Source organism: Adiantum capillus-veneris, chromosome 5 (genome assembly GCF_014529385.1).
Source record: "Adiantum capillus-veneris isolate H3 chromosome 5, ASM1452938v2, whole genome shotgun sequence".
In the NCBI taxonomy this organism is placed as follows: domain Eukaryota; kingdom Viridiplantae; phylum Streptophyta; class Polypodiopsida; order Polypodiales; family Pteridaceae; genus Adiantum; species Adiantum capillus-veneris.
In genome coordinates, this window is record NC_140935.1 from 66,571,296 (window position 1) to 66,586,462 (window position 15,167).

At 41.1% G+C, this 15,167-nt stretch overlaps 1 pseudogene; it reads right to left on the minus strand.

Annotated features, from left to right (window-relative positions):
• Positions 1 to 1,692: 1,692 nt before the first annotated feature.
• Positions 1,693 to 15,167, minus strand: part of LOC147457464 (uncharacterized) — a 121,843-nt pseudogene continuing 108,368 nt past the window's right edge.

A 15,167-nucleotide genomic window follows, 5' to 3' on the forward strand; every position in this document is an offset into this window, starting at 1 on the left:
GAGGGCAAAAACGTGACTCTTGCATACATCCCCATAATGACATTGTGGTTGGTACCTCTGTCTCCGTATTTTGACAGATGCCATTTGTTTCTTCAAGGAATACCTACCATGGGTGCTTAGATGCCTCGATGTCCTCAAATGCAGTGATGTAGGTGATTATCATATTGGCTATCTTCACCAACATCTTACACGTAAGGTCTGGGATATCTCTCATCTGTGTGATTATTTCTTGTGAGGTATGCACCATGTAGGATTCAATTAGTTTGTAGTTGTTGATGGGCTTTGAGAGAACCTGGTAGTTGAGTATAGATGGTATTTTTCTCTACTTGTTGAATTAGCTTTCGTAGGATTGCATTCTTGGAGTTGGGAAGTTAGTTGGGTCAATCCTGAGATGTTGTGGAGCATTTTTGTACATGGTCTCATCATGTGGTTTCTTCTTGAACCACGTCTTGTGCTAGAGGGGTTGATTCTCTAAAATAGTCAGCACTTTCTCTTCTGTCACAGACACTCCTTGTAGTCCCTCTTCTTGTTTGGTTCCAGAGCTGACATAAGCTTTCTTTTCCAAAGGATGACTTCTTGCTTCATGAGCGGTAGGGAATGATGTCATGGCGAAAATTTTGCACCACAAGTTTGATCATAAGCAACGCTGCTGATTCCAATACCTTGAGTTCATACTGCATATATTCTCTATGAGAGGGATTCAGAATCTCTGCTATCCAACACTTGAACTCCTCTCTCGCATTAGGGACCTCCTCTATATTTTCAACATCATGTAGTCCTCCCTCAGTAGATGTGCTTGGTAGATGTACTGGGGGCAGGTCTACCCGTGTGGTGACTATCTCTATAGCCGATGTTTGTTGTACTAGAACAATTGCTTTGTCTTGAAGGCAATGATTGCCAGATCCTTCTGTTGTAGATTCACAGAATTCTTCTTGGCTTGGGCAGCTAGGTCTCCTTGTGCTTTTGCTAGCTAGTGTTTTAGAGACTAGATCTTCTGATCCTTTCAGCTTGGATAGCCATATGACTAGCCACCATGATTTGTTTATCAAACTTGGCCTGGACTAGCTCCACTTTGACTGTATTTATCTCCTCAAGCACCGTGGTTGGAGTTTGTGAGGTAGAAACCAAAGCGGTGGTATCTTGGATTTCTAGGAGCTTTGAGAGGGTGTGCTTCATAAAGTCATAAGATTCACTTAGTTTTGCATTGTGTTGTTGCTCCTTCTCTAGTCCTCTTCCAATCTTTGTTGTTCCACGTGTATTTTTGTGTTAGTGACTATGTGCTCTTCAAGTTCCTTAAAATAGTTAGTAGCATCTCTCTTTTCTTTTTTTATCTCTTCTTCTAGCTTGCTTTGACTTTCCTTTAAATCATCAGTCTATTCCTACAGACTTCTATTTTCTTCTTGTGTGTCTTGGGCCTTTGCTTCAACATCCCAAGCATCCATCTCCCAAAGGGTGGATACTTCTCTTTGGCAGTGAAACTGCAAGTTTATGGTTTCTAGATGTTTCTCTAAATTGAATTCTCTTATGAGCCGATCACCATCCTTGATTACCATTGTAGTATGTAGAGATACTACGCCTTGTTCTGATGTGATGTTGTTATGAGGTACCAGCCTTTGACTTGTTCTTTTCTCTCTGCTCTTTGGCTTTGTCTTGCTCTCTTTCCTTTGGTGGAGTCTAGTCAATATTTTCAAATTATTTGTTCTCTTGATCATCTTGTTGCTTTTCATAATCCTTTGCTTTGGGGGAATTTGCTCTCGGTTGGTCTTTTTGTTGAGACTCCTCTTTGTCTTCCTCTTTAGGTAGCCGGTCATCAATCTTGTCAGCTACCTTGTCCGCTTGCTTTTCATCATCTTTCGCAAGATCCCTTTGCTTGAGAGGGGCATGCTCTTGATGTATGTCCTTCTTTTCAGAATCTTCTTTGTTTTTAGCAGCAGGTGGTAGTGTGGTTGGCCTGGAAGAGAGGTGTGGTGCGTTCTTGGTTTATGAGCTCATCAATGATTTGAACTTTCACCATCTCTCCATGGTTATCTATCGATCTGGCCTTTCCACTGTATTGTATGGAACTCATCAGTATGTGAGCTCTCTGAAAATCCATTCCCCATGGAGGTAGCCTGAAGAATGTGTCCATCTGTAGGCACCTTGATCCTTCAATGACCTCCCTTTGCTGATGTAATGTCCACAATTCTTTTGGAAAGATAGTGGTTTTTCCTTTGGTATCGTCAATAGCTTAGAATTTTCCAATGATGATACTTGCCGATATTTTTGCAAGATCTTCTTTGGAGATGTGAGCCTTCTCAATAGAGAAGATATCAACCAATTCATATGGTGTAGCCTCCCACTATTTCTGTAGTCTTTTGCAATGCACTTTGGCATTAAAAAAACGAACTAATTAGCGTTTGAAATTGATCAAAAAGTTGTCAAAAAAGTTTTACAAACGCAAACTTGACCATGAAATGAAAAATGAGCATAACTTGATCAATACAAGTCCCAACTTGAGCAACCTTCACCAGTGCATCTAGGACGGCTCTGAGAGGTACATGGATCATGATCCATGTTGGAACATATCTGGGAATTTTGATGACACCATGTGATAAATCATGTTATGGGGATGCTATGCTTCAAATCTTTTTGAATTTGGATCACTGGTTGAAAATATATGCCACTTGTTGGAAATTCTTCTCAAACTTAGAAAAATTTGACACTTTGGTTAGGGGTTTGACATCCAAATGGTGTAAAAATTTAGGGTTAGGCTTTTCTTGACATTTGGGACGTGATGGTATGACTTTGCTTGGGAAAAAAAAAGATACATAAACCGCAATCCATGTTTGGCATCCTCGTGGAACTTGGGGTAAATGTTCCTATAGCCTATCCTATCACACTCGTGAAATCTTGTCAAATTTGGGCAAGTTTTCTCATTTTTGCCAATTTCCCAAGTTATAGCTGTATTTGGTCCGACTTTGCCATATTTGGGTTTGGTTGGCATCTTTGATTCACTATTGTAATCAATGTGGTTGACATTTTGACCCTTTGATGATTTGGAGTTGAAGAAGGGCTTCAAACTTACCTGTCTATTAATTTTCACCTCCATTGGAGTATGTTTGGACCTCCGAAGACCTTTAAGATTTTGAAGAAATTCTTTGCATTCCTTGAGATACAAGAAATTCACAAACTCCTTTTGATACCAATACTTTTTTCAAAACCACCATTTTTGTACTTGACATTCTGACAATGTTGAGCTTGACAATTGAAGCAGTTTACATAATCAAACACCAACATTTTGCCACATTGCACAATCATTAACTTGTACAAGTGATCTGCAACCATTGTCAACCGAATCTGCTTCAGGGGGACATGGATCACAATCCATGTTTGGAACCCATTTTTGACAAAATTTTGGGGGTAGCTTTTGGGCATGTTCCCTAGCTAATGGTCCACTTTTTCCCGAGTTTGGGTCAAATGTTTCCATTGTGGGTCAAAATGACCATTTAGGGACTGATTTTTAATTTCCCTTGGTTTTTGGTGATCCGAAGGTCCATTTCAATCCAAACTTGCAGGGCACATTCCCCAACACAAGGAGAATCTATCTGGACAAAACTTTCCCTATTTTGGCATGTTGGGGGACATAGATCACGATACACGTCCAACAAAAGTTTGCAACTGTAATCATAGCAGTGTACTAGTGCTTTCACAGGGAACATTTTGCACTACTAATCTTTGAGTTCTGAGGTGGGGGGGCAAGGATCGCGATCCATGTTCCACCCCATCTGGCAACTGTGCTTACATGGCTAGATTTTTCTAGGTGAGGGGAGCATTCCCATGAACTTACTTTTGAATTTGGACTTTCTTTTCTCATTTAAAAGCCCTCTGAGAATTCTCATAGATCCCTCTTTGATTTGATTGATTCTATTTTTTTTGCATTTTTTTGGTGTTTTGGCAATTCACAAGTGTTTTAGAGTTGAAGAGGATCATAACTGTCCAATATGGTCAAATGTGGGCGTCTGGTGTGGCTTTAGCATGCAAAACAATAGCGAAGCCCTATAGGTCACAAAAGGATCTTTAACTCTCTCTCTGAACTGTCTGAATGCAAATGAGGTCTAACTTGCCCATATGTGCCTGACTTACCCCGAATGCAATGTGCATAGTTACCTTGCTCACTCACATTTCTCATGACATACCACTTGTGGCTCAAACGACTCTTCATTTGGACACCTAGTTATTAATTTCTCTTGATTTTGCAACCCTGGTTCGTTGTAAGTCAGCCCAAATTTTGACACGTGCCAAATCCTTCCATATTTGACATGCTCGCAACTCTTGCTTTGTAAATTTGGCTTTGCTTTCAAAACTTGAATCTCACTTTTTTGGATATTTTTATTAAATTTTTATCATTATTAGGTTAAAAAAGAAAGAAAATTACTAAAAATTATTATTATTTGGCCAAAATTTTAGCCAAAATTATTCCTCACACTCGTATGTACATACTTTCACGCTATGCATCTTGCCCATCACAATTTGTCAATATGGCTCATTACTATGCCTGATAAGAGTTAAATTCTGCTAAAAGACAATAAAAAAGGCAAAAATTTAAGTGCAAGGTTTGTACAATGTGCCTTGGTGCAAACAACGTGTCTATGCAAAACCTTGCAATGTGGTGCTATCGTGATTATGGCAAAGATGCAATGGTAACACCATCCTGTGCAAGATGTGAGTACTGAACAGATTGCTTAGTGATTTTCGTCGATGAAATTTCATCTAAACCGCGTTCTCCAAACAAAAGCATTTGAACACAAATCGCCCATTCTTTGATGGTTGGTTTAGTGAGTACTATTGGCATGTTGTTGATTTGGCTTGGTCTAACTTTGGGTACCCACTTGAACTGTGGTTTTGGAGAGTTAAAAGGTGGTTGGCAGTTTGATTGTTTAGGTCTCCACTGCCATGTTGGTTGTTTTGTAGTTGTTGGCTTCTCTGATGTGAATTTGGGAATCCATTTGTACTATGGTGAGCTTGATGAAGCATTTGGGTGTTGTTTGAATCTCGTCCATTGTTCTGGCTTATTCTGAGGGTCTTGGGATCTTTGTAAGCTTGACTTAGCTGATATGGAATCTGGATTTGAAAGTAATACTTTGGGTATCTATATCTCTTTTGGCTTGGTTTCCAGGATGGATTTCTTTACCAAAACTTGTTTGACCTATCTCCCTTGGATGTTTGGATATTTTTGCGGCTTTCCTGTGGACTATGGCTCCCCTGACTTTGTTTGTACGCCCCAAATATGATCTGGTTGTACCAAGGGTGTGACATAGGATGTGACCTGGAGGTTGTATTTCAAAGTGTCATTGTGCCAATCTAGAACTGCTTTGTATGTATGCATCCATAAAAGTCCAAGATAATCTCTTCATTCAGATTTGTATCCGCTATGATATGAAAATGATACGAGCAGTAATTTCCATCGATGTTGATTGAGACGTTGGCTTGTCCCAAACTAACTATTGTTCCTCTATTTGTTGTCCGTAGCTCAATCTTTGTTGGCGCTATTATAGAGTTTGATAGTTTGAGGTATGCAGAATACCACATTGCATCAACATGTGCTCCAATATCCATAAGAGCTCTTTCTATTGTTCCATCGGCAAGCTGGACATTCATGCATACATCCATACCTCCAAGTCAACTCTGTTCGATTTAGACTCCTTTGATAGGAGAAGTGGTTTGAGAAGAGGCCATAGGCTGAAACTAATTACAAGAGCGCCCCTCAACATCTTAGGATCAACATAGCTTACTATCCAATTCCTTGATGGTGATCTTGGGATAGCTACTACAATTGGAGAAGCCCCTGGCCTTCAGTTGTAAGCTACCTAGTTCTCTCCAAGCCCATGAATAACTACAAGCCAATAGAGTCCTACATGCTGCATACCTTGACAGTTGTGATTACTCAAATGTGAGATGTTTGCAATTTGACATGTCAAATGCTTACAAAGATTGCAAAGATGATTATCAATTGCATATAGGCATTTGAGGATATTGAGGCTATAGAGCACCCATGGTAGGTCTTCTTAGAAGGTACACAAGGAATAACTTGGAATCTAGAAACAAAAGTCCCCAACTATAACACTATTATGGGAATGTATGCCAGGAACATGCTTTTGCCCTTGCATTCTATACAAACATTTAAGGAGGTGTTCATGACGGGATTCTTTGCAATGGACTCCACAATCTTCAACCCCCTCACCAAAGACCTACAAGCATGCCATATAGCCTATCAGAGCACAATCCACAACAACCGTTTCAAGGACCTATGTATTCAAGCAGACATTTTCACTCGGGTTGCTGGAAAAAAGACAATTCAACTATTGAATCCAAAGATGAAGCTTGAACAAGGACGTGCAACAAATAGGAAGGGGAAATCTTAGCAACATGACTCAACAAGCACCATCCTAATTGACTACACTACTACAAAGCCATCATTTTGATGTACTCCTATAATTTTCTTTGCAAAGCCTTGTATAAAAGAGGATTCATAACTATTGAGCTGCTTTGTTGTATATTCAAATAGTAATTCTTTTGTAAGCCAACCATTGGCCAAATGAGAGGACCTAGCTGTAATTCTTATGTACTCCTATTATTTTTTTGGTAAAGCCTTGTATAAAAGAGGAGTCATAACTATTGAGTTGCTTTGCTGCATATTTCAAATTGTAATTCTTTTTTGGGTTGCTTTGCATATAGAATCTCGATAGGAGATTCAAAGAAGTACCCATAAAAACTCCTCATCATTAAGTGTAGCTGAGGTGAATGTAAGACAAAAATCTTTTTGCCACATTACGAGTCCTTCATCACTCCAAAGAGGACATTAGTGTGTAATCTTCTTTCATGTGCTTCATCCAGTAGGATAATAGAATACAATGAGAGTTGGCTATCCACAAGCCCTCCTCTTCAAAGCATGTCTTTCATATACTTTATTATTGTCTCAAGCCTTGTGAAATTCTCAAACCTAATCCCGTAACCAACCTCTTCACCAAACCTGCAACTAAATATTTCAACAACCCTCTTGACTACAAATTTTTTTGTCACTCTTTTAGGTTGTGCAACCAATCATGTACCCTAATTCTGCCAGACATTGTTTAACCTATATTGTTTTCTCCAAACCACTTTCTCCAATCACAACTAAACCATGACCATACTCATGGACTACCGAACTATAGAATATTTGGTATCTTACTTGTAGATGACTCAATAAAGTAGCCTATTCCCTGTTTCTAACTTGAACTCACATACCAACAAAGCTCAAAACACTGGGTAGTCACCGTCATAATGGCACATGAGTATGCCCTCCAAAGCTTCAATGTCTTTGAACTTCTCAGTTTTATCAAGCTGTCTGTTTATTGAGAGTGTGTTAATGACCATTTTGTAGAGGAGTTGTGAAGTTTGTTGCAAAGGTGTGTGATCCTACTATAGGGAAGTATATGGTGTGGTGTTGCAAGGAGACCTTGCCTCAACTCTTAAATCAGAAACTTTGATTATGTGTGTTAGTGAGTAGTCATGGACAATTATGTTCAAGAAGTTCATGCTAAATGGTATTACATATTTCAAGGGAAATGGAAGTGAAACATCGATACTATAAGAGTACAACTTAGAGAAAGCCCTTGGATATGTAAGTGTTAACATCAATGGCCCCTCATGGGAGGTACATAGCTATATCAATGTCACTCGCCTATTCCATAATGATTATTATCAAATTCAACAACTGCATCCCCATTAGGTCACTGACAATTATAGATTTTCAATGAGATGCTCCTTTGACCTTTTTCAGCCAGTAAATGTTACTCCCTCACCAGATCCATCCTCGATCCATCCTGCACACATGACATGACACAAGACATACTCACACAAAGACAAGCATACAGAGAGGATAGCCTGCTGAGTTGTTGAGACACATGAAATAAATAGTCGATACAGGCTCTCCCTTGAGCCTGGGGGACTGCAACTAATGGGCTAGCCTCTCACGTAAGGGCTAGTGTCCCATACCACCAAGCCCACACACCAAGTTGGTGTGTGGGTAGAGCTACCAACAAGGTCATAGAGTCCGAGTGTGGTGATCACACAAGATGGCTCACAAATTAGACCTCAGTCCTATTCATAAGACTTCTTAACTGCCCTTCTTAACCTCCCTTCAATTAAGGGTGTGTTCACACATATGGTCAGCTCACATTGGACGCATGCACCCACCCTAATGTGTGCGATGTAACAATAAATAAACAATGATATCAGGAAGTTGTGTCGATGGCTTCTTGAATGCAACAGCTCTTGCTCTCTCATCCAAGCCAGTTGTACAACATCAACTACATTGTAATGACTTGCAAGCTTTTGTAACATAGATGCACACAGTAGAATGACACAAACACCAAGTATTGGAACTGTGCAAGTATGACATGAAATTTAGGCCTTGGAGGATGGAGCTTACCCCCCCCTCCCCCCCTCCCCCCCTCCCCAAAAAAAAATAAAAAATGAAGGAGATGGCATTTTAGGCTTATCATGCTATCGTGTTATGCCCTATGAAAGACAATGACATAATTCTATACTTTCCTTGCTTGCATGGTCACCTAGCTATACACCTTACCCCACTACATTCACATGTTGGAAACACAAGTAGTAGCTGCATCCCCACCATTGGCTTGAAGAGAGCTTGACTCCTGCATAAAGTCAACAAAATGACATCACGAATTCTCTTGCCCATGTGAAGGTCTTGCATAAGGCCACGTGCCTTCACGATGGAAGCATAGGGGATTGCATTTTGTGTTAGGCCTTTAATAAAAGCTCGTAAACAAATTTATGTGATCTTGTAAGGGCAACACATTTGACATGGATATTGACCAAAGCATTGCCGAGCACAGCATGCTTCAACCCCATATCTCATTGTCAAAATGGCTTCTCTTTGCATTCGGATAAGCTTGTATAGAGCTTTCTTGCCACAACAATGTTAGACATATTCTTTAATCAAGGCCTTCTGAGAGATGACACATCAAACACAAATCCAATAAACAACTTTACATGTTTTTGTTAAAGGCAACACATTTCACATACATATCAACCAAAGAATTTCTAAGGGGAACATGTTTATCCAGTAGCCCTAGATATCATTGTCAAAAGGCCTTCTCTTCACATTCGGTTAAGACATCTTAGAGCTTCCTTGCCACAACCATGTTGGGTAAATTGTGCAATCAACATTCTCTAAGAGATGATACATTAAACATAAATATTATCAAGAACTTTATGCACTTTTGTGAAAGCACCACATTTGACATACATATTGACAAAAGCATTGCCAAGCACGACATGTTTCTCCAATAGCCTCTCATCTCATTGTGAATTCTCTTGCTTTCATGGTGCAAGCAGAGGTGATTGCATTTTGAGATAGGCATCAGGAACTTTCTTCCATTTGGCAGACATATCGACCAAAGCAATGCCAAGCATAACATGTTTCTCCAACAACCCATGTAATGGAAATTGCCTATGAACTTTGAGAGTAGCGGAATTAGGGAATTAGGTGAAGCACTTTTGAGAGATTCTTTGTGAGCATAGTGGGTGAACTTATTTGATGGTAGCAACATAAACATGGCACTTAGTTAACTTGACATGAACAATACTTTTGCAAGAGAGAGAGTTTAGAGAACATGACAATAGTTGAGGAACGGATTCATATGGAGCCGGTCCCCCCCCCAATAGGCATTTGTATTATAGTTTCTCCCATCAAGAGAGACTTGGTACAATACAATCTTTGTGTTCCTTGTGACCTATGTGATGCAATGAAGATGGAAATATTCATGCATCACAAGTATAGCATAACTTAAAGAAAGCATTAACTATCCCAAGCCTCAGTCCCAAGGCCTCAAACACCTTCTAAGGTGGAGAGAGCTAGCGGGGAATGAGGATAGGGAAGAGGAAGAAGAAACATTCCATAGGAGAAAGAAGTAGTTCCTCACTTATCATTACTCTTCTTGCTAGCATACATAATAGCATAGTAATGGAGATGGAGAAGATGGCAAGCTTAAGCATTGAATCATGACTCTTGGTTGGATTTGCATTCCATAGCCAAGAGTGTTGGTGTAGGCTTTCACTCTCACAAGCTTGGAGAAGGAGGTGGTGTTCCTCAACTTTCACCAAGTCAGAATGGTCCCTCAAATGAGTGTGTGTGATGGTGTATATCCCCCTAGCACCCCCCTCCTTGCTTTGGGCGAGTTGTGAGCCTACTGCATGTTGCAAGCTCATTGGACCCCTCTCCCCCTAGCCAATCACATGTAGCCTGCAGTCAAGTACATGGGTAGTCTTTTGACAAGTGTGTCCTTCTTACCCCTTAGAGAGAGAGAGCTTGACAATATCTAGATATTTGTTAGATGGAAGTAGAAGCTCATTGGACCCCTCTTTAGTGTTGGGGTATAAAGCCCAATGTGGTCGCCCAGGTAAGTGGGCGGGCCGCCAGGTATGTACACATATTATTTTGTAAAAACCTAATAAGAACTCACTATGCTCTACACATTACAGTAGAGCGAGTTCACCATATCGTCGTGCTCTTCTTCTCGCACTCTCTCTCGCGTCGCACTTCCACTCGTACTCCTTCAACTGGTATCAGAGCTCAGATTGAGGCTCGGGACAGCACTGCAGGAGGCTAGAGTCACCAACTCAGATTGGAGTGAAATTCGACAGGCGAAGACACGGCCCCAAATCTAGTGGATGAACCCAAAGGTCTCGGTGTTGTCAGAATTTCATTCTGAGGTCATCTCGGCCACCGTTCGGCTTCGACAAAGGTCTACGCAGGCCATTTTCGACTACGTGGTCTCGACGGGTGCAGATCTGACTCTGCAAATTTGGGGTTTTCGACCTACGACTGTAGGTGTTGAGGATATCGACACTCCTAGAGTGTTGATTTGTGGTTGTCTACACATCGAAGGACGGCTCGCAGTTCTTGGAGGCATGTCACATACGACACGGGCGCATCTACACACAGACTGTAGGCGACATCCACTAGTTCATCAGGTAGCTTGTGTTTGTTGCTTGATATTCCAGATTTCATCCTGACATTGCAGGTACTTCCACATCGGATGTATTGTCAGAGATGATGTATGTCTGTTGAGGGTTTGTTGGCTGTGAGTTGCGCAGCAAAAAACCGCCGCAGCGGTTACAGCATACAGTGGGAAATTTGTGGATGTATGACTTTGTGGGAAGTCTATGTACTGTCAGATTTACTGCAGCCTTTGTTGAGGGTCGAGTGAGGTTTTATTGAGCTGGGGGATTCTCGAATGTTGAGATCCTTTCGGTGATACAGGTCTTGGAGCGATCCCTCGAGCACCCTTAGATAGGCAGCTGGGATGTATTGACTGTGAGTTAGACAGTTGGGATTGCATCTTTGCTTTACTGCCGTTGAGGCATTGTCGCAGTCTATGCTTAGAGGATAGTGACAGGACAGTCAGAGACAGTATACGTGTAGGACAGGTTTACCCGCAGCTTACAGTGTCTGAGAGACAGTGTTTTTTGAGCTGTTTTTTGCTCTGTTTTTTGAGTACACCAGAGCCATTTTACAAAGGAGACTCTGCCAAAATTTATGCAGAATCTGAAGCTTTCTTGGTTCATTTGACAGGTTGATATTGGTTCAGAGTCAGTTTACAGGGGAAACTCTGCCGAATTTTTCCCAGGAAAGTAAACCACTGTGAAGCGTAGCTATGGCTGGATCACGGGACACTGCTCTTTACAATATCAAGAAGCTGGATGGAACCAATTTCCCATTGTGGAAGAAGCAGATTTGGCACGTGTTGGTACAAAAGAAGCAGATAAAACCTATAAAGATCAAGGGGATAAAACCAGAAGATATGGACGAAGATGAATGGAGCGAAATGGATGAATTGGCACTTTCTACCATTATGCTGACTTTGGCAGAAAGCGTTTACTTCAATGTAGCAGACGAGATGTCGGCTTATCAAGCATGGTTAAAGCTGAGTGATCTTTATGAGAAGCAGAGTGCAGCTTCACAGGTATACTGGCTTAAGAAGCTTGTTGACTTGAAGACGAAGGAAGGGACACCTATGTCCAATCATCTGAATGAATTCAACACAATCTACAGTCAGTTGTCAGCTCAAGGTGTCAAGTTTGATGAACCTGTTAGAGCTATGTTCCTGTTGATCACATTGCCGGAAAGTTGGGACACTTTTCGCATAGCTTTGAGTAATTCTGCACCTCCAGATGGTTTGAACATAGTAGGTGTAGAAGGAAGTCTGCTTACTGAAGAAACCAATAGAAAGACAATGGACAAAGGCAAAGGAACAGCCTTAGTTGTCAGGGGAAGGACCAAAGAAAAGTACAAAGGTGGAAAGAGGAATTAGTCTCGTAGCAAGTCCCGCAGTGCTAAAGGCAAGAGTGACATAGAATGCTACCATTGTGGCAAGAAGGGTCACATGAAAAGAGACTGCAGAGAATGGAAAGCAGAAAAAGGTAAAGAGAAAGCTGAAGACCATGGTGAGAAGAACAAGTCCTCAATGAAGATTCAAGAAATAAATGTGACAAACACTGTTGCAGAGGATGACAGTCTAGTGTCAGGAGACATCTACTTCTTGAAGAATACAATGGACTCAGCTCTTCTTACAGCATCTGATGGAAATGCACTGAGTGACTGGATTATAGACTCAGGGGCATCACTTCATGTGTCTCCAAACAAGAAGTGGTTTACCTCTTATGTGCCCACTAAAGATCATGTTCGGCTAGGCAATGGGCAGACATGTGAGATCTTAGGTGTTGGAGATGTTCAATTGAAGTTTCAGAATGGCTTTTCTTTCACGCTGATGAATGTGAGACATGTTCCCGCAATTACAAAGAGCTTGATCAGCACAGGTTTACTTGATGATGCTGGCTACGTCACCACTTTTGGACAGAACATGTGGAAGATATCCAAGGGTTCTATGACAGTAGCACATGGAGTAAAGTCAGGAGGACTTTACATGATTTATGTATCAAATGTCTCTAAAAATGTAATCAATGTAACCGAGCAGCCGAACGTTTCTTTGTGGCATAGCCGGTTAGGACATATGTCCAAGAAGGGAATGGAAATCTTGTCTTATTCTGGTTATTTGCCTGGCTTTTCATTTAATGATTTTGAATTCTGTGAACATTGTCTGTATGGTAAGCAAACACAACAGCCACATAAGCATAGAAGCAGTAGAAGAGATACACAGTTGGCACTTGTTCATAGTGATTTGTGTGGACCTATGCCTAACCTATCTCTAGGGGGACCTTCTTACTTTATGACATTTATAGATGATTACTCGAGGAAAGTATGGGTTTACTTTCTCAAGCACAAGGATGAAGCGTTTAGTGTTTTCAAAACGTTTGTGACACTTGTGGAGAATCAAAGTGGCAAGAAGCTTAAATGCTTACGCACTGACAATGGTGGAGAGTATGTTTCAAAGGCCTTTCAGGACTTTTGTGAGTCAAAAGGTATAAAACGTGAACTTACTACTCCTTACAATCCTCCTCAAAATGGTGTTGCTGAGAGGATGAATAGGACCATACAAGAGAAGGTCAGAAGTATGTTGTCTAATGCACAGTTGCCAAATGGGTTTTGGGCTGAAGCTGTATCAACAGCTGTTCATCTTGTAAATAGATCTCCTAGCAAGGTTTTGCAGAAGGATTCAGTGCCAGAGATGGTATGGTCAGGCAAAATGCCCTCATACAAGCTTCTCAGAGTCTTTGGCTGTGAGGCATATACTCACGTTCCAAAGGAATTTAGGAACAAACTTGAGCCAAAGAGTAGAAAGTGCATCTTTCTAGGCTATGGTAATTCTGGTGAGATGGGGTACAGACTTCGGGATCCCGAATCCAGAAAGGTTGTCCGCAGCAATGATGTTCACTTTAATGAATCGAAATATCATTCTAAACCAGGGAGGGTTGAGCAGATTAGAAGAGTTTTCTTCCAAGAAGATGGACCTGCACGTGCAAGACAAAATCTCAGGGCTCAAGAAGAGCAAGGACAGGATAGAGTGGAACCACAGGTTGTGGCTGAGCCTGAGCCACCTATTGTGCGTAGATCTGGACGTGTCACGCGACCTCCTGATAGGTTTGTTCCATCTATGAACTATGTCATGTTGACTGATTGCAATGAGCCTTCATGTTACAAGGAAGCAGTGCAAATGAAGGACTCCGGGAATTGGCAATTGGCCATGCCGTCAGAGATGACAGCTCTACATAAAAACCAGACATGGAAGCTAGTTAAATTACCACGAGGCAAAAAGGCTCTACCTTGTAAATGGGTTTACAGGTATAAGATCACCGCTCATGATAGTCAGCCAAAGTACAAAGCAAGGCTTGTTGCCAAGGGCTTTAAGCAAGAACAAGGCATTGACTTTGATGAAGTCTTCTCTCCGGTGGTCAAGATGACTACATTGAGATGCTTTCTTGCATTGGTTGCCATATTAGATTTGGTGTTGCACCAAATGGATGTCAAGACAGCGTTCTTGCATGGTGATTTAGATGTGGAAATTTACATGCAACAGCCAGAAGGGTTTGTTGAGAAAGGCAAGGAATATTGGGTATGCCAGTTGTTAAAGAGTCTTTATGGCTTAAAACAATCACCGAGGGCATGGTACCATAAATTCCACAAGTTTATGCTTTCTCAAGGCTACAAACGTAGTGAGTTCGATCACTGTCTATATACAAAGAAGGCTAAGGATGGTAGTTGGTTGATCCTTATTTTGTATGTGGATGACATGTTGATTTCTGGCAAGCACTTGGAAGAAATTTCAGCTTTGAAGTCAAAGATGGCAAAATCGTTTGACATGAAAGACATGGGTGAGGCAAGTCATATACTTGGTATGCGCATTGAGAGAGACAGATCAAAGAAGTTGATTTGGTTATCTCAAACAGAGTATATTGACAAGGTTTTGCAACGTTTCAATATGGAGAAGGGAAAGGCACTGAGTGTTCCATTGCCACCATATGTGAAACTTAGCAAACAAGATTGTCCTGTGTCTGAGGAAGAACAGGCTGAAATGGATAAGATTCCATATGCGTCTGCAGTGGGTAGTTTGATGTATGCAATGATTGCTACTCGCCCAGACATTGCATTTGCAGTGGGAGTAGTAAGTCGATACATGTCAAACCCAGGCAAGAAACATTGGGAGGCAGTGAAAGGAATATTG